The sequence below is a fragment of the Numida meleagris genome, chromosome 3 (genome assembly GCF_002078875.1).
Source record: "Numida meleagris isolate 19003 breed g44 Domestic line chromosome 3, NumMel1.0, whole genome shotgun sequence".
Lineage (NCBI taxonomy): Eukaryota > Metazoa > Chordata > Aves > Galliformes > Numididae > Numida > Numida meleagris.
Genome location: NC_034411.1, coordinates 34,921,048 through 34,943,422, shown reverse-complemented (window position 1 = coordinate 34,943,422; position 22,375 = coordinate 34,921,048). Strand labels below are relative to the sequence as shown.

General features: G+C 46.4%; 1 long non-coding RNA gene across 1 annotated transcript; it reads right to left on the bottom strand.

The window, feature by feature from the left end:
• LOC110396930 lies at nt 4,664-18,748 on the bottom strand. Its single transcript, XR_002437373.1, has 3 exons — nt 8,581-18,748; nt 7,802-7,917; nt 4,664-4,815 (listed from the first exon to the last, which is right to left on the bottom strand). It is a non-coding gene; the product is annotated as an uncharacterized LOC110396930 (long non-coding RNA).

The window sequence follows — 22,375 nt, the reverse complement described above, 5'->3', positions numbered from 1 at the left end:
GCAGGTGCCTGACCTGCAAAACTTTGCAGTGCAGGATTTTCTGGCTCTCTCATCTTCACAAGCAGAAGTCTGGACACAGACACAGACACAGACACAGACACTTTTCTGATGCAAATGCTGTACTTGTGGTCCTGAGCTATCAGCCCAGTCCAGGAACTGTATTGGGAAGTCTTGAGAGACTGAGTACAACCTTCCTACAGAGCCATGGGCACCTGCAGGCTGCTTCAGGATCTCCTCCCTACTCAGCCTTCCACCACATATCTCGTGATTCTCAGTCCTATTAAGATTTTGATAGGGAACTTCCTCAGCCAAGGAAATCGTCAGTATGGCCAATATCTCTGCTGTTGTGACAGTGTAGAACCCCAAATTTCAGGCACTAGGTTCTTGTCTTGGTCTCCAGAAAGCACTCTTATCTGAGATTTACTATCTGAACTGCTATAGAATTACTTCTCTCCAGTCCATCCTTCCTCTGACCATAAAGAATACATAAGGCATGTCTCAGGGGGTGCCTCAGGTCTCCTACCAAATTTTTGGTAGGATAGCACCAGGCCTGAACATGCAATGGCAGTTAATCAGCTGGGTGTGCTGTGCCTGCCTTCTTGCACCTTCTTCCTCAACTGTGCATTTCTGCTGGCCATGCATCTCATATGCTCTCCTGTGCCTTTTCTAGCTCCTATGTCATTTTTTCTCTTTTTAGGGACAAACAAATACCTCCCTATCTTTTCCTAAAAGGATTATAAAATATTTAGAACAGCACCCAGACACTCAATGCTCTGGCCAGTGCAGAATCCCTTAAATCTGATCATCACGAAAGCACCTGTTACCAATAGCTCATTGAGTCAGCTTCTTCTGTTATCATGTGTGTGCAATTAAACAAATTCTTCTGCCCAAGTCATTGAGAATAACATGAGTATTTATTTTTTGAGATACGGTATAGCTGTCTTCTTGGTAAAACATTGATTTTTTTTTTAATTTATGCTTACTTTAAACAACTACTTATGGAAATAACTGATGGACAAATTAGGCATTTATTGGGTGTAAAGGTGGCACCTTTCAGTGACATCCTATGTTATCTTTGGGAGTGACAACCTGGAATTTTGGCAAGTTCATACAAACAGACTCTCAGTTATGCATCTTCTGACTGAAACTGAAGGATCAGAAGAGAGAGTGAAGGAATAGGAATGTATTCATTATCCACCTCTCTTCTGACAAGTTTCTTGATATGGAAAGACTCAAAGGAAGCTGGTAAATGCCGTGAAATCTATAGATATTTATGAAATTGTGACCAAACCTAAAAGGCTGCGTTTTTTGAATGTGGCTTGACAGTTTTCTTGTGGAGTTACAAAACAGAAAAGATTTACATTTGTATTACTGTTTCAGAGATGTATATCTTTCCTGAAACTTGAGTCAAACTGTTTCTGAAGTGGAAGAAGATGGGTGGGAGAGAGAAAACGGCTTACCAGGAAAGTACCTGTGCCTTATCTTCCCTTCCTCTTTGCTCTTCCCAAACCCAACTTATGTCAAAAGGGCATAACCTAGTCCTAAAAAAAATTTAGGCCAAATTCCAAATGTTGGAGGTTTTTCTAGGATAGGAGCGTAAACACAACGGAGTATGAAGGAGTCAGCATCTGAAGTCGGGCAGAAGTTTGCGTAAGAGAAGATTAATTCTGGAGAGCTGGCTAAAGAAGGGACCGAAGTAGATAATTTCTCTTCCTCAGAAAATTAAGCGTATGCAAGGGGTAGCAGACAGTGACTATGGGAAAACCTGTCAGAACAAAGTAGCAGTCTTCCATTCTCTCCTACCTACAGACGCAGCCAAATGCACAAGAAAGGGGTTGGGGGTTGTTCATAAATAGTCTGGCTGCTGTTTGTCAGAGGCAACAGTTGAAATGTCCGTACACAATTGCTACTTTAGCATGTGCTAAAAATGACAATGGCATCCAGTCGCAATGGCCCCGCTGAGAACTGTCGTTCCAAGTCACAGTCATAAAACTACTGGTGGGTGGTCTTCATCTCCGCTTGTCCTCATTATCATTTCATTGTGTTTCTGTGGCCCACTGCACCATGGCACTCCCTGCATTTTAAAGCATTTCATTGATGGGGCAGTTTGACATTCATATTTATATGTCCTTGTTGTATTGCAGCGGTTTTCTCTATTCTTGGGACCCAAGCCTTTTGTGAAATGGTGCAAGGAAGATGTGTATTCAAATCTTGGCCCAATGAATTGGGTATTGTCAGGAAATAACAGAAAGTTTTGAGGATTTAAACATCCTGGACCCAATCCTGCTGCTGTGAACGTAAAGGAAGAGCTTTTTCTTGCCAGGGGCTGAAAACAAGGCTGCAAAAGGAAATCAGCTGGAGAGCACATACCTGCTTCAAGAGCAAACAACAAACTTACCGAGTTACAGTGCTAAAGGGAGGCAGCCTGTGCTCCATCTTCCTCTGCCAGGAGTGGACAAAAATGCTCCTGTTGTCTTCAAAAACAGAAAGTCCAAACCCTAATAATATCCCTTTTTATTTCTTAATTCTTGCTTAACACGCCAGTCAAAAGCTAAGCGAAGCCTATATGCAGCTCAGTGATTGGGCAAAGACTGATCTGTAAAAGCAAAATGCTTGCCAAAGCTGTGGAAAATAAAAACAGGAGAGAGTTTACACAGAAGAAAAGTGAAAACTAATGAAACCTGGAAGTTTGCTTTGACAGTTTTTCTTTGTGCTGTTGGCAGATGGTTCCTCTTCTTCAGGAACCGGGGCAGGAGCAGTGTGTTTGTCCCATGGGCAGAATGGCTGGGGGGCTCCGTGGAAACCTGACACACACTGAGCTGCTTTCTCCAAGCTGGAACACAGAGTGAAGTGGGCAAGCATAGGAGGCACGTAGGGATGTTGCCATTTTGTGGGGCCAAAGTGTACATAGCTGGCTTACTGTGAGGCAAATACCCCTGTACTGCGTACACTAGGCTTCACTACATGGCTTTTCTGATTTTCCAGATTTTGCTTGTTCCAGACACATAAAGGAGCAGCTGCTGCTCATGTGTGCATGCAATGTTGCCCAGTGAGGAGTTGAGGATGCGTCTTGGCAAATGGCAAGAGCCTTAAGTTTGCAGGTAAAATGCCACAGAAAGGAAATGAACAGATAGGCTCAACTAAAAACATGAGAAGGTGTTTGTTTAAATGTTCTGTGCGTGACTGTTCAAAGTAGGGCAAAGCACTGCTTGAAAATCAAACTAAAGAAAGAATTACAAGTCTGGCATGGAATTTATCTGGATTTTCCTTTAAAAACATTATCCTTGGGCAGGAAGTCAATGATCTGCAGTCAGTCAAAAGGCCAGTCTGCTCCAGAAGTGCCCCTTCCTGGAATACAGCTTTTAAACATGACCACGTTCACAAACCATTACTGAGAATACCAAAACCGATAAAGGAGACCTCAGCCCTCTGGGATCATAATTCCTTCCCTTATCCAGACAGCAGGTCTATTTAAGAAGGAAATGTGAAGGCATATGGCATTGCTCTTCCAACACACCTCACTCTTGATCTGTAAGCTTTCAGAGGAGGATTCATCCCCTGTGCCCATTCAGTCCACGGCCTCCAGTGAGAAAAAGTCTAGCCAAGCGGGATGAGAGCTTTTGTGCTGTGCTCCTAGGCCCACTAGAAACTGGATGGTGAGACAGCAATAAAGATGCCTTTGTCAACCACAGTGCCTAGGTCCCTAGCAAAACACCAGCAACAGTGACTGAATCCTGTACATTTATGCTCATATTCATTGCAATGACCTGAGGAGGAAGAGGTGGCTCTGAACAGGCAGTACACATCTCTGACTGGTACAGCAGAGCATCTCCGATGTGATCTAAACTCAGGGCTGTGATCCCTGCCTAGTCCTCCTCTGTGAGGTGGGAGTCACGCACAGCAGAGCCAGCAATAGTAACATTATTTGTTCAAATATCGTTTCCCATAGATGTAGCACTTCTGTTGGTGAATGGTTGACGGACCAGCCAGAGCTGTGTTGAGCATGTTCATAACTTTTTGGTATATTTTTACTTCTGGCTGCCAATGATTTAGGGTCAAGATTTTCATCTTGTGCCTAATTTATGAGCTGTTTGAGCTGACAGTTTCCTATTTGCCATTCAGCCCTCATGGTATTCAGCCGATCACCTAAACCACACATTAATCCTTCTGTTTTCCTTTGGATGGGTGAAACTCGTCAAAGAGAACAGTAAACAAGGAAATACTGACGTGACCATATAAACAGTCATGTTTTTATGTGCAGACGGACATTACAAAGAATAACTAACCACTCCAACAATAGACAACCATCATTTCCCTAAGCAAAATGCACAAGAGACAGCATGGAAAGAGAAATCAGATGGAATTTAAACAAATTTTCACCAAATCTGTTTTTTGACCTTTTCTATTTATTGGGACCCTCACCTTTACTCATGTTGGAATCTTTTTGGAGATAATATTCTTGTGTATTTTTATTGCTAGTGTGTGATTTCCTGACAAATTCTCTTAGCACTCACACCGGAGAGGGGAGAGGTTCACATTAAAAATCCTAACTAGTTATTAGGTTATTATTTTGATCTGCAATGTGTGCTCTTACCAGCCAAAAATCAAATGAACTTTAGACAAGGTTCTGACCGACATGCAATAATGAGACCTGACATTTGAAAGTTATTAAGTACTTTAATTTTAAAGGTGAGCCATCTCATGAAACACATGTAACTTCCTCCCATGCTTAGAGCTGCATTGGCGCTCAAGTCCTTCACCAGAACAGGAACAATCCTTTTTTTGAAGGTGAATCCTCACCTCTCCCCAAGTAGCCTGCAAAAGAGAACATATAACAATTTTGTCGTGATTTAACTTTTCTTGCCCTCGTTGGTAACAAGAAAGGGAGGAGTGCAGGGTGGAAGGTGCCAGCCATTAGACTGCATATTTGACATCCTGCCTTGATTCATTTAAGGAAGACTGCAAGAACATAAGATTGCAAGAAAGACTGTTACAAAGAACTGCGAAAAGATGACTCTTGGAAGAGATTGCACAGGAAAGAATGTTATAAATCACATGCAGAGACTGTCTATAGACTGCAGGGAAATATGGAAAGAAGAGAAAAGAAACCTTTTTCCTAAATACAGAAAAGATAGGTTTAAAAAACGGAGCAAGGGACATGAGGACGCCGCTGTTTTGAATGTTTCATTATGTTTGGTTAGATTTTGTGTAATAGTATGTGTCACTGATGTGACTACTCCACCAGTATATTATACATAGGGAAAATATTCCATGCAGTGGCATTTTGCATAGAGCATAGCAAAGAGGAAAATTCTGAAAATGTATGCTCTTTTGAATTTTGTTTTAAATTTCCTTTTGTTATTATTAGCATTGGAACGTTGTGGATCCTGCTGTAATCAGGAGCGGTTTTGCCATGCACTCTCCCCAGTGCCTGGCTGGCTGCTCGGAGGCTGCTCTGTGTGCTGAGAAACACTCAGCGGGGAAACAGGGTCATGTTGGGAATCAGCACAGCCAGCTGTGACCCAGCTCTGCCCAGCATCCAGCATTACTGAGAGGGCCCATTTGTAGGCACAGGAAGAGTCCTGGTCCCCAAGCACCATCGCCTATATTACCGTATGCGCACTCTAGCAGGGTGCCAACAAGCTCCTTACGCTCACCCGCCTCCTCCAGCCCCAACCCACCTGATGTCTCCAAGACACCTAGTCCTCACATCCTTCCTGATGCAGTGGGAATGCTACTTCCCAAGAAATCAAGCTGCCCCAAGGCCCTGTCTCAAGATGACTGCAAGCACCCCTTCCTTGTCTAGCAGGACAGGTAGGGAGGTGCAGACACCGGGATCTGGGGGCCAGAAAGGCTCCTTCCAAAACACGAGAAGTCGCGTTGTGTTTTGAAGGCTTAATTTGGTCACTGGGCAGCCCCCTCAGCCATCTGTGCCGAGCAGTATCAGCCCTGACTGGCTGGGCAGAGGCACTGGGCTACCCCCTGCCTCGCTTGCTGCTGCGCAGCCTGACACCTCCGATTAGCCTCCTGCATCCCCCTCTCCCCACACCTCTTTGGGAGAGGCAGCTCCCATCAGGGTGCCCAAACCTGGCAGAAGGGTGGCCAGACAGGGTCTGAGCTATGACCTCTCTAGCTCAGTGCAGGAGACATGGAAACAGCTTCTCTGCTGCATCCTCCCAGCCTGCAGGGTCTACGGATCATGGTTGCAGAGGATTGCATTCACGGCCACAGCTCGGTATGCACTGATTCTCTGATTTCATAGATTTTCTTCCATTCTTGGGTTTGGAAGTGACTCCAAAATTGCATTGAACCTCAGCTTCCAGAAACACCAGCAAGAAACAATTTTTGTTGCACAGAAGTTTTTGGACATGTGTTCAATGTTAGACTGTCACGTCTTTAAAATGATCTCCCTTGGAGGAGGGAAAACCAAGTGTGGGAATGCCTAGGTGGTCTGAAAAACCTTCGGTGCTATTTTCATACTAACGGCAGCATTGCATTTCGTTCTGGGAGGAATATTCATGGCTGAGCTCTAAGCCTCTGATTTATAATGGAAATACTGATAGATCCAGATCCATTTGCAGATGCTATTATAATGTTTCATCCTGGGGAGGGGAGGGGGAAGGGAAGCGGCCTCCTTCCCTTTTCATTTTAAATATCGGCACACTTTGATATTGGTTTCATGAAGCATTTGGATGGGTCCTTATTCACAAATGAATAAAAATGAGTAAAGTCCTCAGAATCAAAGGTAAGCCAAAACTGGCACCCATAAGCACAAGGCAACCCAGAGAGCCCATCTGCAGCCAAACCATGCAGCAGACCCAGACACAGCTTAAAGGCTGGCAACAAGACCGCCTGCAGAATCTGCCAAGGAGCCAGATGCTGTTGCTTCCCAAGCTTGGCATGAGGGTTCCTGATTGCCATCCAACAAAGAGGAAAAAGAGGAATGATATAATGTGGTGGGATAAAACACATCCCACCTCAACCTCCTTTATTGCTCATTGAAAAAAATTGTGGAAGAAAGTATTGGAAACGTATCATTGTTTTCAGAAATACATACATTAGCCACAACAATGGCCTTGCCAAATGGGAGAAGTAGTAGCTATTTAAATGTATGTGCCATTTGAAAAAAAAAATTAAATCTTCATATGCTGTGTTTTGGGTATGGATGTCTTTGTGTCTTTTGTTAACTGTTACAGTGATAACCACTAAAATGAATACAAGTGTGGCAAAAAGCTTCCAGTTTTTTACAGCAATATTTCAAAATCCTATGTCTCGGCACAGCTGTCTAGATCAGATAGATCACAGTGATGGCTACTGAATGTAAAGAAGCCAGGTTTATAAAAGAAGGTGCACAGAAAGAAAAAAGATTTTTTTTAAAAAAAGGAACCTAAAAAAAGGATATGTGCAGAGAAAGACATTATGAAACAAAAAATGTATATCAAGACATTATACAGATAAGAGCACTGCTTTTCCATAGGGTTACACTCTGTGTTCATGTACTGATTTCATTGGTGTTGCACCCAGGGGAAGCAGGAGTAATGCTGTGAAGAATTTGGACCAGGCAATACAAAAAGAAGTTGAGCTGTACACTCCGAGATCTATAAAGAGATGAGGGCATCATCGTGTACAGTGGTGTAAAGGAGGAAGCAAAATAAATAGCAAAGTAGGTGTAAAATGATATGTTGAAGCAAGGTAAAGAACTAGAAAGCAGTAAAAAAGCAGTGTAAAAGAAGAAATAAGAAACTAGAAGTACAGTTATCTGAATAATAACAACTGTTATAATTTCTCTTATTGTCCTCACCATCCTTGGCATCGTCATGTAATATTCTGGAAAACAGCAAGGGCTTCCACAAATGGTATGTCAGGGCAGCTTGAACGTATTTGCAAGTTGAAGTCAAATTTTCTAGAGACTTGCAGCTGAAACCAACACGTCAGAAGTTGGTGGACAAATTCATTGACTTATTTCCAGCGTTAGATGTTTTAGCACATTGAGAAGACTGAGACATGTATTACAAAAGGAGCTTCCTATAAAATCAAGAACAAGGGATCCTCTTTTACTTAAGGTAAAAGGCTCTTTTATTTAAGGTCCAGCCATTGAGGACACGGAGACACAGCTTCAGCTGAACTTGCAAACGAGTGCACAGGGTATTGTCTGAAGAGGGCTGTGGTGCAGCTCCATATTTCTTCAGCACACAGGAGAATACAGAATGTCAGCGTGAGCCCTCCATGCCAGAAGGCTGCCCTAGCTGCTGAGATATTGGCTTATAGAAGCACTTTGATCTGCTTCACAATTCCAACTTTTACTAGTTGGAATACAATTGATTTTCATTATTAATTTTATTGTAATTATTTTGGCTTAGGAAATTGTTTTATTTTCTTCACCTGAGTCAAACCACTTCTAGACTTTTAAATTCTAATCCAGTTTTGGTCAGTATCATCTATTTTATTTTTTTATCAAATTCAATTATTCATACTTCCAATGCACACGCTCAGTCACATAGTCCTTCCTGTTACATATGAAAAGAAATAAGGTTGTTCTTGGTGCATCTCCCTAAGTTTCAAAGAGATATTTATACTTACTGAGTGCTAGATGTGATAAATGTATTATCTGTGTAAAATCCCCACTGTTGAGAATTTCAGTGACAACCACATCTATGCCCTGGAAACTAAAGAAATGTGATACCATGAGAAGGTGTAGCTGAAATGGCTTCTCTCACCTTTGCAAGCTACAGATAAATGTTTCCCTTTCTATAAATGGACATTTAGGACCAGTAATAAGGAAGGGCTCAGTCTGAATGGCCACTATGGATTTTCATAGCTGACCGCTCCAGAGCATGTAACCTAGAAAGTATGTATTACAATGCATTTGTGTCTTGCTCATTATAACTCTCTTCTTAGGGAACATTGCCTGTTGCAGCAATATTATATCTTGATGTCATATCATGCAATGAATTACAGAAAACATAGGCACTAATGAGCTCTAAAGCATAGCCTAAGATTTTCTTTTCTAGAATCTTGGTTTGTTACATCGTAACATGGCTGAACATTCACTACTGGAGTTAATATTTTCCACAATGCTTTGCTGTCTCTGGCTGATAATTACAGTTCTTATTTTGTTAGGTTTTAGAAAAATCTCCTTCCTTAAAATGAGCCGTCTTCTCTTCAGAAGTGAATTCTTATGGTTGGCGGACTGGCTGAGGACTCCTCCAGGGAAATGAGAAGGCCAGAAACACCACTTCCCTGAGATTTTACCATGGGATGGACCATCAGCCACATGCAGCCAACTCCAAGCACGCTACAGCCTTGAAGTGGCCAGGCTGGTCATGTCCTGCAGAGACAGGTTGGGGCACAGCACCTCAGTCCTCTGGGCACACCTGAGGAGATGTTGCCTTGAGTTGCTGCACTGGTGTCCTGCACTGTCCCTTGCCCTAGCTGCTGTGGTGGCAGTGCCACAATGCTGAGAGGCTGCCTCTGCCCTGTAACATGGACGGTGCTGGTGTGGATCCATCCACCAAGGACTTCTTGGCTGGCAGGGCACCGCTGGCTGGCAGAGCACCTGTAAGGCTGGCGGCTGCCCAGGCCCCTGCTGGTGGGCAGCAGCTGCAACCGAGGGGGCTGGCACCAAGTGATAGGGCATCCTGAGGCGTCCCATCCCCATGAGCAGGATCTGGGTTATTAATGGGCTCCCTGGAAGCCATGCTGGGGCCCAGGCCAGGACAGCCAGCCAGCCCAGCATCCCATGAGGATTCCTCAGCTCTCCTCGCTCACCTCTTGTGCTCCATCAAGTGGTGACGAGCCTCCTCAGAGCCTGCAGGCAGTGACAATGAAGATGGGGGATTGGGGCAAACCCAGGTGTCCCCAGAGGTGCGCTAGGCCCCACTTGATCGCTGTCATCCCCATGGAGGATGGCTGACCAGGACCTATCACCACCTCCACTGGGCTGCGGCCTGAGCCCGGGGTGCCAGTACCTGTGGGGGTCACCATGGAGGGAACCACTTGACCCTGTCTTATCGCTAGGGAATTTCTTTTTTACTTTTTTTTTTTTTTTCCTTTGACATTAACATCTCTTTTTTCATTGCTAAAATCCCCAAATCGGAAATCTTCCCATAATTTATGAATTTCCCAAGGTAGAAGCACCCTGTCCTGACAGCAGGAGGGACCCAGCAGTGAAGAATGAGGCTCTGACACTCCCCCTCCCCATTCCATCCTCTCTTACCTGAGATGTTTCAGATAAAAATAAACAAGAGCAAGTGCTTCCACTTCCTGGGAGCGGAGCCGGCAGGGCTGCAGCTCACTGGAGGAGAGCAGCTCAGACCTGAAGAGCTTTCTTCTCTGTTGGGATCACAGCTTGAGCGTAGGCTTGTTGTGTCGGAACGGGCCTACTGTACCCAAACATCTGAGCTTTCTCCAGCTCCGAGAGGAACATTTTATACTCATTATACATGCAGCAGAATTTCAAAATATGTCCCTGGGACCAGAATGCAGGAGGAGGACATTAAAGGTTAGAAGATAGTAGAGGGAAAAGCAAAAGGAATGAGTAATCCAGAGTTGCCTGATAACCATTTGAGGCTTAGCTAGAATGAACCATAACAAGCTATCGTGAAAGGGAGAGATGTGCTCCTCGACGTATTGTTAACAAAGAGAGGATTTTATTGCTTTAGGTACCTTTTAAAAGAAAAAAGCAAAGGATCAGCTCCACATCCCAGGTTTCAAAATGTTATGATCTAAGCGCAGAATTCATCACTGCCACCACTAAGAGATCATACATCCTGGAGTGTCATGAGCCATCCGTGATTTGTGTCATTGCAGAGGATGATAAATCACTGCTAAAGACATAACAAGCAGCATCATCACTGCAACACAATAGATCATGATGCATCAAGATCTTTGCTAAAATATTATTTACACTTAGCAGGGGCTTGGAATGGCAAAGCAGAAGCTGATATTAATCTTGCCTGTATTGTGCCTTTGCGCACACCAACAGCACTGTCCTGGGAAAAACGGGATCTGTAACTTCTGCAGGTACAATAACCACCAGTTGTAAACACTGTGAAAGGGATATGTATATTATATGTAATTCTGTGGTGGAAAGAAGCAATGGAGAGAGCAAGCGAAGCCCCATCTTTCAGACCTTTGGGAGCTCAGTGATTATGCTGTTTAGAAACCATTTGTAAATGCAGGCATGTAATTGTCCCTGTTCCTTACTGCAACAGTGGAGACAGAATTTAGTCTTAGAGCTTGAGAGGAAAAGGGACTTACTGGTGTTTGGAAAAGACTACAGAATTCCTGAAAAGTCTCAGAATTTCCTCCAGCTCTCCTGACATACATCAGGTGCATCGACTGAAACAAATTGACTTAGTTTTACTCCCAATGCTGCTTTGAGAATCACTTGAAGAAAGGTGCTAAATAAAAAAATAAAAGGACATAGGTGCTAGATAGAAAACAATACTGCTGACAAAATTAAAGTTTGGGTTTTTATTTGTTTTTTGTTTGTTGTTGTTTGTTTGCTTTGCTTTGTTTTGTTTTAGCTTAAAAATAAAAGATATTATAAAAAAAAAAAAAAGCCCACAAAAACACCAAAACCAGACAATTCAGAAGTTCTGAAAATTGCTACCAGCTATTTTTATAGGAGGCTCTCTGGAAACAGATCTTTGCTCTGTCAATCCAAACAAGTGTTTCTGAGACACTGGGGACTGTGAATTATTTCTCTTTCCTATGCAGGACATTGCTGATTTAGGTCACATCAACAGGACTAACAGTTCCATTTAAAGAAACGCTGAGATGGGTAGAAAGTTTAAAAAAGAGGCTTCCTGTTAGAAGGAAATCTGCATTTCCAAGTTGCTGATGACCTTTCTGACAACAAAAAAGCCTTAATGCTTTACCACAGTCTCCCGAGCTCCAGCCTTGCCATGCCAATGCAGGAATATTATCCACCTCCTGCCACTCTAAAGACAAAAGGCACAAGGAAAGTGCCGTTCGGTCTTATATCAGTTACTCACCCTGTGTTTGCCTCATGATGTGAAGCTGAGCCCTCCCACAGACTATAATTGAGTTAAATCATTGCCAGAGCCTTCCAGGCTGCCTCTCGCGCACCCTTCAGTTCGTGCATTTCTGATGAGGCATGTGACCGGGGCCGTGCTCCCAGGACATCCGGGAAGACAGCCACCTGCCTGGGGGCTCCAGATATTTCCATCAACTCTATTTCACTCCAACATTTTCTTCCCATTTAGATGATCATCAGAGATGGAGAGGGGAATAGGGAGGATCTGTGAGCAATTTACTGGAATATGTACAGGCATTCCCCAGATTTTCCATCCTCCTCCTTAATTGGATATTATCCCTCATTAATGATCTATCAGAGCCTGTACAGTACTAATTGTCTGTAGTTTCACTCCCTTTCCCTCTCCTCTCCCCTCCCAGTGATTTGTCTTTTGTTCAAGTTCATGAAGTTTAATTTCTGTTCCCCTCACCGCAATGGGAAGCGCGTCCAACTTTTGTTCCAGCAAAGCACTCAGAGCCTGGCATTACCTCCGAGGACTGGTTCTGAAGGATCAGGGGAAGTCCCAAGGCCTTCCGTCCACTGCATTGTCACTCACCAAAGAACAGCTATCCTGGCAGTCACAGCCCCACAAGACTCCTTCACTTCTCAGGCAGGTGAGAGTACAGGAGAGCCAGAAGCCTGCGTCACCCCTCTTTACCTTGTGGGGGGCTTGTGTTCCTTCCAAGCAAAGCAGCTAATCCCAGAACAAACAAACAAACAAACAAAACTTAATTTAAGCGCCTATTAATCAAGGGCTGACGTGAACAATGAATGGTTTTGAATGGCTGAGTTATTTTGCATTGTTGCCTGCCATGGTAAGCTTTCTGCTACTCTTTGGCCTTTTTCTGGCTGGATGTCTTGCTACTAGGACATTTTAGGTCAGTTTATTTAAAGCACATAGATTGGTGAGGCTTCCACGGGTATCAGCAAGCCCTGTGATGCAATTTGGCTGCCTATGGTCAGCACAGAGATGCAGTTACATGGAGCATGAGTATGTCTTTTAACCATTGCTACACAGGGAAACCTCATTTTCCAACAAAAGTCATACAAAGGGAGGTTGCTTTTTCAGGAAGATCTTCTGTAACAGCAAATTATTAGCTTGACATGGTTCAGTCCCCAGGTTGTCCCAGGACACCAGCGAACAGGCACGACCTCTCATGCTCCCACTGGCCGGGCTGCTGGGCCAACCTTAGAGAGCCCCATGGCTGCCTCCCAACCTCCTCCCCACCTCCCCACCACTAACAAAGGCAGAGATGCCCAGGCCCAGGCACAACTTGCCACCCCACCTGCCCATGGTTCCTAGAGGGATATGTCCCTCCTGCACACCAGGGTTGCTTCAGACAGCTGGATCAGGAGAGTGAGTGCTTCATGGTTCCATCCTGAGAAATATAGGACAGCAGAGACTACGCAATGGTTAGAGACTTCGCTGTAAAGTCTGACCCATTTTTGTTCTCTAAAAGCAATATAACATCTGTTCTAAGTATTCCTGTGTGCCATTTAAGAAATACCTCTGAAGGAGCACCACTAATTCATGCCCTGTCCACTCTCAAATTGTATTATTGCAGCTCTTACTCTATATAGGCTTGGGGATAGTTCTTATATTAACTAAAACATACAGAGAAGATTATCCTGGGGGTAAGTTCTGTAGCCAAATGGACCTGTGGCAGTTAAATCTCAGATCTCTCTGACTGTCCTGCAAAGCCTGCTGTGAATAAGTGGGAATAAATGCTAGTTGCTCTATGCTGAGGCATTGCTATAGAGCAGCCACTTCTGGGAGACCCTTGGGGCTTTGCTTCTGGAGGTGGTAGGAGAAAGAGCCTGGAAGGCATCTCCCCACAGCACCCAGGCAGGTGCAGGCCTTGCAGGCTCGGTGGGCTGTGGGAAGGAGGGGCCATGGAGACCCCAGAAGCTGCAGCTCCCAGGTTTCCTGTACTTCAGTTTCACAGCCTGGAAATGATGAGCAGAAATCACTTCCCAAGGAACTCACTTCAGCTGGGTGCAGTCAAGGGGGAAAGGGACTCAGCTCAGATGCCTTTCGTGCCCTGGAAGGAGAGAGAGAAGTCCTCCTGTGCCAGGGAGGCACTGTGGGCCCTCCATTTTTGCTCAAGGTTCAGGGAGACCTGGCAGGCTCTGAGAGGTGCTGGCTGTTGCTGAAAGTCTTCTCCAGCTCTTGACTGAGATGTTCTTGTTCTGCAGATATTCTCTGCCAGTAAATATTCCTCTAATCTGAGAGCCATCAAAAATGCTGGCTCCACTTATTTTAGAGTCCATCTTTGACCTTTACTGCTGTGAAATACGTCTACTGATATTCCACCAGAGGCTATAAAACATCTGGCTTGACTGTGCACCAAATAGATGGAATTTTCTATCCATTTCAGCCTGTGGCATTGACCCTAAATAGCAATTTATCTGCAGTACTTCTGAGTCCCTTGGCACCTGTGGAGCCCATAACGCCGGGAGCAGCATCCATGTGCCAAGCAAAACCAGCCTGCATCTGGAGAAATTGAGAAATCTTGGTTTTGAAGGAAGACTTTACATGGGTCTCACATAGCATGATATACAGCCTTCGGGCAGGTCAAGGAGGCTGAAGGATGCTGACCCTGACTGAGAGCTCCAGGTATACATGTGGATGACAAAGTGACACACTGCGTGCCCTTCAGTGCAGCCATTCTGAGCCCAGCATCGCTGCTGGGTGGCAAAGTAGTCAGAAAAGGCAGAAGAAATGTGGACAGTAAAGCAGGGTGGTAGCCAGCTCAGCTGCTCACTCACACATCATCAGGCACTCTGTGAAACACCCACATGCCATGCTTTGGCATGGGGTGGCACCAGTGTCTGCCGGGGAGAGGAGCAGTGCCTTGCCCAACACCCTGCATTTCTGGCTCTGTCCCTTCCTCTGTCCCTCCACCACAGCCCGTAGGGATGCTGGCTGGTGAGATGGAGAGGGCTGGTCATCATTTCAAGGTAATTTCCTAGGACAGCAAACAAGGCTTGCCTTTGCGTTCCTTATGGTAGGCCGCCGGGAAGGTCAGCTTCCCAGAGGCATTTCTGATGGTGGCATCCATACTGGCAAGGCATTGTGATATCTTCGATTGCACATCTAATTCATTGTGTTCTCTGCTGCAGATGAATAGACAAAAGATCTTCCAAGCGGGAGGGGGGCTGCTTCATCAGAACTGGGATTTTTCACTGTCAGCCAAGCAGAGGATCCAAACTCCAACAATGAGCTCCCTGCTCCTGTCGAAATACATTTATAACCTCTCCAAGCAGAGCTTTGGCAGGGCGATACAAACTGAGCTCCACAAGCTAATGACCTTGAAAGTATCCATTTATCTTGGCCTTTCCCCCCAGCTTGAGATGCCACAGAAAGTGTGAGGCTTTCTTTCTTCTCTTTTCCTTTTTTTTTTTTTTTTTGTTTTCCTTTATGAGCAGGAGGGATGAATACTCAGCAAATGCAGATGACATGGAAACAGCTTGGTTTCACCTCTTTGGCTGGAGCTCAGGGCTGAAATCCCAGTGGAATTCCAGCATGCCAATGATTGTCCCTCCTGCCTCCTGTCTGAGTACATCAGGAGAGACGGCGGTGGTGAGAGGACACCACTGCTCTGCCTCACTTACCTCACTGGTCCACACTGCCTGCTCATTCATTGATCTTCCTAAGTAAACAATCCTCATAACCACAAAACCCAGTCTTTGAGCCCGTTGTTCATACTCACCAAAGGCAGCTCCTACCTTCCTGTGCTGTGACAACCTGAACTGCATTAAAATCTGGGAAACATGCTAAAAGTGTCCCTCGAACAAATGGAGTTGGTGCACAGTAAATGGTATTTCCTCAGGGAGAGCAGTAACTCCCTGGAGAGTTTTACTTTGAAAAGTCAGTGTCTGTTTTCTATGTCTTGCCACTGTATAGAAACCACTAGCTGGCACAGCAGGGTGCTCCCTTTCTTAAGGGATATACGACTTGGGTGTAAAATAATCCCTTTTCATTTCCTTTGGCATTCAGAACAGACAGCTGAAAGTGAAAAGGAAAGTCACATAAAGCAGCTGACGGACATGGGCAGAAGCTGCTACTAAGAAACATCCTTCCACTTCCAGAAAGAAAATCAGATTTGCCAAGATGTTTTCCGACTGCTGCATGTTTTCATCGTCATACAGATGCGGTGGAGCCGCTCCTTCTATTTGCAGCTCTTCCCATCTGGCTGCTGCTCCACAGATGCTCCCGTGCCGGTGGCCTGGGACCTGGTGCTCACCTTTGATCCCAGCCGGCACCGAGGGCCGTGGGCAGGGACCAGCATTTGGGCTCCAGAGAGGATCTGGTGGCTGCTGCCTTTGAAGATGTAGAAGTAAGCACCAGCTCACGTTTCCATTTTAGGCATACACGTAATGTACATCTTTGCTTACTGGACACTCTGGGATGCAATCCAGCCTCAGGAATTCTTGGCTTCCCGCTGGGCTTTGATGACTTTATAAGAGGTTTTGCACCAAAGAGGTCCGCAATAGTCATCTCCTGACAGCTTGCCAGCAGGATGGAGGCCCACATGGTGGTTTGGAGAATGGAATTTTCCCTCCAAAGGCACCCCAGCAAGTTGGGTGCTGGGCTCCCTGTGCACGGATGCTCCAGACCCCACCCAGTGCCATCACTGGAGATGCGGCTGCAGCATCACACACAGAAAGGGCATGAGGCTTGGTGTGACTGTGCACCACAAGTGATGGCTGTCCTGTGGCTCCACGGGCCAGATCTTTGCTTTTTGGCAGTGTGGGGAGACAGAGCAAGTTTCTGTTACGTCTCTCTTCCATCCCCTCTGGTGCCCTGTTTGCAGGGGAATGTTCAGTGAGACCATCTGCAAAGCCTGCCTTGCTCCTCGGGCTCTCCAGCTCTGCAATGCACCTCAGGGAGGTGGCTCTGCAAGCTGTCACCTGTAAACACTTTGGGTGGAGCTCTGCTGGCTGCCATAAGCAGGCATGAGGTCTGAGAGAGCAACTGGAAGTTGATCAGCATTCAGCGCAGCACTGCAGCGGACCGCTCGCTCAATGAGATCGCATTCAGCATGAATACAGCTATCAGAGCCTGGCTGCTTCCAAACACCTTTATGACACACGGGTTCAATTATTTCTTTAAAAACAAAAACTCCTTTGCAGAAAAGGAAATGTCACAGCCTTTTCAAAGCTTCTTAACACAGTCAATAAGAAACCAGCTCTGATTTACATAACAGTGATATACATAAGTATGTATACGTGCGTATACATTTGCATGAAAAGCATTTGCAAAGCATTCTAAAAATAGGAGACATTTCAGAAGGTTTCTTGGGCACATACATCTTCACTTTCTATTCTGCTTTATTACTTCCCTCAAAATTAAGTGTTTAAATTAAAATCCAGTCCTTCCATCCCATCCGCTGTGCAGTGCAGGGAGGCACAGTCTTCCCACAGACACCTTGCTCTAATTCCCTCCCTTGCAGGCATAACCATGCTCATGCAGAGCTATGGGGACGGGGGTAAGCAAAGGAGTTGTCCGAAACTGAGACTCACCTCACAGGCTGGAGGCCAGTTTTTCTCAGAGGAAGGTAGAAAAGTGGTAATACTTCCCTTTGCAACCCTTCTTGTTTTCACATGAAAATATCTGAAGGTTTGATGTACAAAAGTGGGAAAAGGGAGGAGGTTAGAGACCAGCTCTTGTGAACTGTACACTCCAAATACGTGAAAAGATGCTGAGCTTAAAGCCCAGGCATAGCACCACTGATGTGGGGGAACAACTCCTGTACTTCATGCTAAGTGTGTGCTCAACTGCTCCCTTGGTCAGGGCCCCTGTTAGCAAACCAAGATCTAATTTATTCTCAGTTACAGCTGCCTAAGACTATATCAAGAAAATCAAACTGTATCAGTAAAAAAATAAGATTAAAATTTGTCTTGAGATAGAAAGGGAGAGCATGACACAAAAATGTATTTTGTTGTTAGACGCTGATTCCTCTGTTACATATTTGTGCACTTTCACAGCTCTTTGTCCTCTTAGAATGCCTCTGCTTCAATCTCTTCTCATTCAGATCAGTCTTTCTAATTGCTTCTTCAAAGCAGCTTCTCAGCAGAAGGTGCTCCTATGCCAGTGAGATAACACCGCGCACAAGAATCCCCCAGTTTCTAAAACAAAGCCTGGGAGCTAAAATCTAAGCAAACTCATAGATAAAACGAATGTCCACGAGTTAAACCTGCACCTATGCCCATGAGTAATCACATGCCGGTATTTTTGTACCTCTTTCTTCTCCCTTCCCTTCTCTTTGAGCTGTTCAGACCTTGACCCTGCCAGTAGCTCAAGCCAAGGGCCCGCTGACTTCAGCGTAGCTTAGGTGCGCTCTTCACATCTCACTTTTTAATGAGTTTTACATGGGAGTATCCCCCGGCATAGCTATGCCGCCAGGCTTGGCCAAGGGCCTGGAGGTTTGGGAATGGCTTTGGCCAAGCACTCAGAAGCTGGTAACATCCAGCACAGCGTCAAAGAGAGGCCCACGCTCCTACAGTGCTGGATGCGAAAGAATGCACAATTCACAGCAAACACAGGATACACCCCAACCTCTAGCAGCAGCCACTCCTTTTATCAGAAATATGGTTTCATCTGCCTGAAAGGAAAGTAGGAAAAAGCAGCATGGACAAAGGCACATTTGGAGATGACCAAAGCTTGTCTGAAGCCAGTTCTTCAAACAAACACCTCTCAGCATTTCTCACTGGGGTCTGGTTGTCCCTGTGCAGGGATAATAATTAAAAAAAAAAAAAAAAAGTTTAAATTTTATTAAGCATAGGTATTTTTTTTCTGTTAATCTTACCTTCTTTTTTTTTATTTTGGCAATTGGCTGTAGTGGTTCTGAAATGCAACGTAAAATAGAGGGTTTGTAGAATCATTGGTAGGACAGCATAGATGTGGCAAGCCAAAAGTTTGAAGAGAAATCCATGCATGCAAGCTCCTAAATATGGATCTATGTGGTTATTTTCAGCCAGAGTCTTGCACATCCATAGCTCTGGGTTAGAGAAACACCAGCCCCAGGTGAAATGCATTTGGAGGCTCTCCACCATCCTATGAGAACGAAGACCCCTACCACACAGTCATCTGTATGACCTACTTGCTGCTTAGGAATTGTCCAGGACTCACATAACAACTCCACACTCAAGCACATTCCTCGAGCTGTGTGAGGAAGCTTGCACATTGCCTGACCACATTATATCTGCCTCTAGGCAGTGTTATCACTCCTTCCCTTCCATATGCTTAAGCAGAATTTTTACAAAAATAAATGAAATACATATGTACATTATGCAAAGAGTGTTCTTGAGCCGTGCTATATTTGGTTTTGCATGATACGTATCCAGCGTGTAGACCATTGGCACTCGGTTTTTAACTGTTAGAGATAAGCAGAGTCACAGCAAGCTACAAAAGAGTGTAAAATATGCGGGGCCTGATCCTCCGGCTGACGGAGGCCCCTTTACATCACGCTGGCACCGCGCTGGAGCCTAAAAGCAAGTGCACATGTGACTGGAATCCACTCTGAGGCCCTTTCATACTGCCAAAAGAGCTTAAAGTTGCCTGCATTCAAATGAGACTCAGAGGCCTGTAGCACAAGCTGGTAGCCATAATTAAAAGGTTCGTTAACAGAGCTGCCCCTCTGCCTCCGGAAGAGTGGGAGCACTGACCTGGGACAGGCACAGTGGTTGGGTCTGGTGGGTGCCACCACACTGGGGACATGAGGACAGGCAAAGGGGGACAGCACATGAGGAGGAGCTCCCATCTGGCCCCTGCACAACCCAGGACATGCATTGCCTGTGTGTCCCTGCTCAGGGCTGCCCAGGGCTGCAGCAAGCAGCAGGGAGCGATGCACATGTGGGTGCCCAGGCACTAGCCACAGCTGGGAGAAGGAGGGGAACCAGAGCTCCTGGCCCAGAACTCACACACAGAGCAGCCCATGGCTCTCTCCTGCAATAAAAGAAAGTTCACTTACATTTAAAATGCTGGAGGGAAGGATTTTTTTTTCCAAACTCTGAAGTCACATGGCCAGACTATTTTAAACATTCCTGGCTATTCCCCCATGCACCAGCTCCCTTGGCTGGCACCGGGGTATTCTCGAAGCTCGGTTAGGAGAGTAAACTCTGCATGTATAATTTATCCATTGTAAAGGATGCAAAATCTACTGGGAACAGGAGGGGATAAGAAAGAGTGAAGACACTTGTGGATGCCAAGAATTCCAAGTGCCAGACCTTGCTAGCTCTCTTCCAAAATGGAGGGTCCTACACGGCTTACGTTCAGCTCAAGCTGAACCCAGCCGTGCCTGCTGTGTTGAGATTTGGCAGCCGGCAGCTCCCCATTGTTGCCATCTCGCATGAAGGCGGCAGTGCCAAGGCTCCGGCTGCACCCCTTGCTGCGCCGCTCCCGCCATATCTGGCTGCTCAGGCCGTGCCGGGCAGCGCAGGGGACACGAGCCTCAGGCGAGCCCCACCCGGCCCCGCTCACTGCCATGACGGATTGCCACTATGAAACAACAGAAATGTGACAAACAATTGGGATGGGGGGAAACGTGAAATTTTATTCCTAATCCTTCCCACTGGGCGAGCCAGAGGGGCCTTGCCAAAGTGGGCAGTAACGCTAAGCACCCTGGGCGCAGTCCTGCGTGGTGCTGGGGCCGCTGCCCGCTGGCTGCAGGGCTCGGCCTGGCTGCTCTGGCTGCATGTTGCAGCCCAGCTCCCCGACTCCTTCTGTGGGGTGGGAGCACCGCTACTCCACCTGCCAGCGCTTGCAGGGACCTTATCCTGGTGTGCACAAAGGTAAAAGGGCAGGATTTCATACCTTAGCAAGGCAGTGAGGTCACAGTGAGGAAGCAAGACATGTCAGTGGCATGAAGCCCAGGGTCCTGCAGCTTGGGCTGGCCTCTGGAATCCAATGCAGCCACTGGGCAAATGGTAATCTGATAGTTTTTCAGCCTCATTCAGCACTGGGTTTGAACTGGGTTTTGCAAAATGTGAACCTTTAAAGAGCCAGGGCTGAGCACCAAGCACTGTCCCTCTGCCCTGGCTGGATCTCAACAGGACATCCCTGCACAGGGGATGCATCAAGGGAGCTAGCCCAAATGCATGCCAGCACCATCCAAAGCCAAAACTGGACCCAAGCGCCCACGCTTGCCCATCCTTCCACACACCCCTGAACCGTCCCTCCTTGCAAGCACCAGCAGGACTTGGCCGGTGGCATGAGGACACTCTAGCTCCCCAGCAGCCACTGCAGGGATGCCCCCAGTGCTTATGCTGGTTGGAAACGAGAGCTGCACCTCATGTCAGGGGCAAAGTGCAGGGGAGGGTCCCAGGGCCCATGGTGCCAGCTGCCCCAAGCCATCACATGCCGACCATGCCCACTGGCCATGCCAGTCGTGTCTGAGGAGAGCGGTGCAATCTGGGCATGAGGACAGGGAAAGCAGCAGGTAATGAACACATCAGTTTCCCATTTCCCACGCCTCCTTGAAAGCAGAAGGCCTGAAAGCAGGTGCTGCTGTTGGCTCCAAGCTCCTGTTGCCAGGCCAGCCCAGGAATGTGGGGAGCCCAGCCTGCAGTGGTCAGACCAGCAAAACCCTCAGCCAGGCTCTGCCATCCTGATTTTTTGGCCAAGTGGAAGAGGCCCTTCGCTGCAGAGCCTCCCTCCTCCTTAACATGCTGGGCCATGGGCTGGTGACAGGAAAGGATCCCCTCACTATTTCGGGGAGAATGATGGAAGATTCAGCACCTCACTGGAGTTCTGTGGAGGTCATCTCCTCTCAGAAGAGGTAGCACACTCTTTTGACCCACTCTTTTCAGATGAGCAACTGAACCGAGGCGTTCAATAAGGCACATCATTCAGCGCTTCCTGCACAGCCATGCTCCCTGAGCCAAGGACAAGGTGACAGCACCAAGAGATCCTGATGGATGCCATGGGAGCTTCTTGCTACCTCTCCTTTGGAAAACCCAAAGAAAACTTTCTGCCCTGTGTTTTCATGTCCAAGACTTTCCCACAAACACCAGCATACTTCACTGCTCTCCCAGCCTGGTTCCTGGCTGCTCTCACTATGCCAGATTGCCTGAGGTTTTCTCTCCACATCCTCAGGCTGCACTTGGCCATGTTCTCCTCCAAGCAAGGGAGGGAGCCGTCAGGCTGCACCCGAGTCCTGTCCTACCGGAGAGGGAAGGAAAGGCAAGACAAGGCAAGGCAACACAGCGCAACCCAATTCAACCCAAGGCAACACAAAGCAAGGAAAATGAGACCGTCATCCCCAACGTGCCTGAGTTACAGGGTATGATGGGGATGGGCAGCATGTGAACATCTCAGGCCCAGCAGGGTAA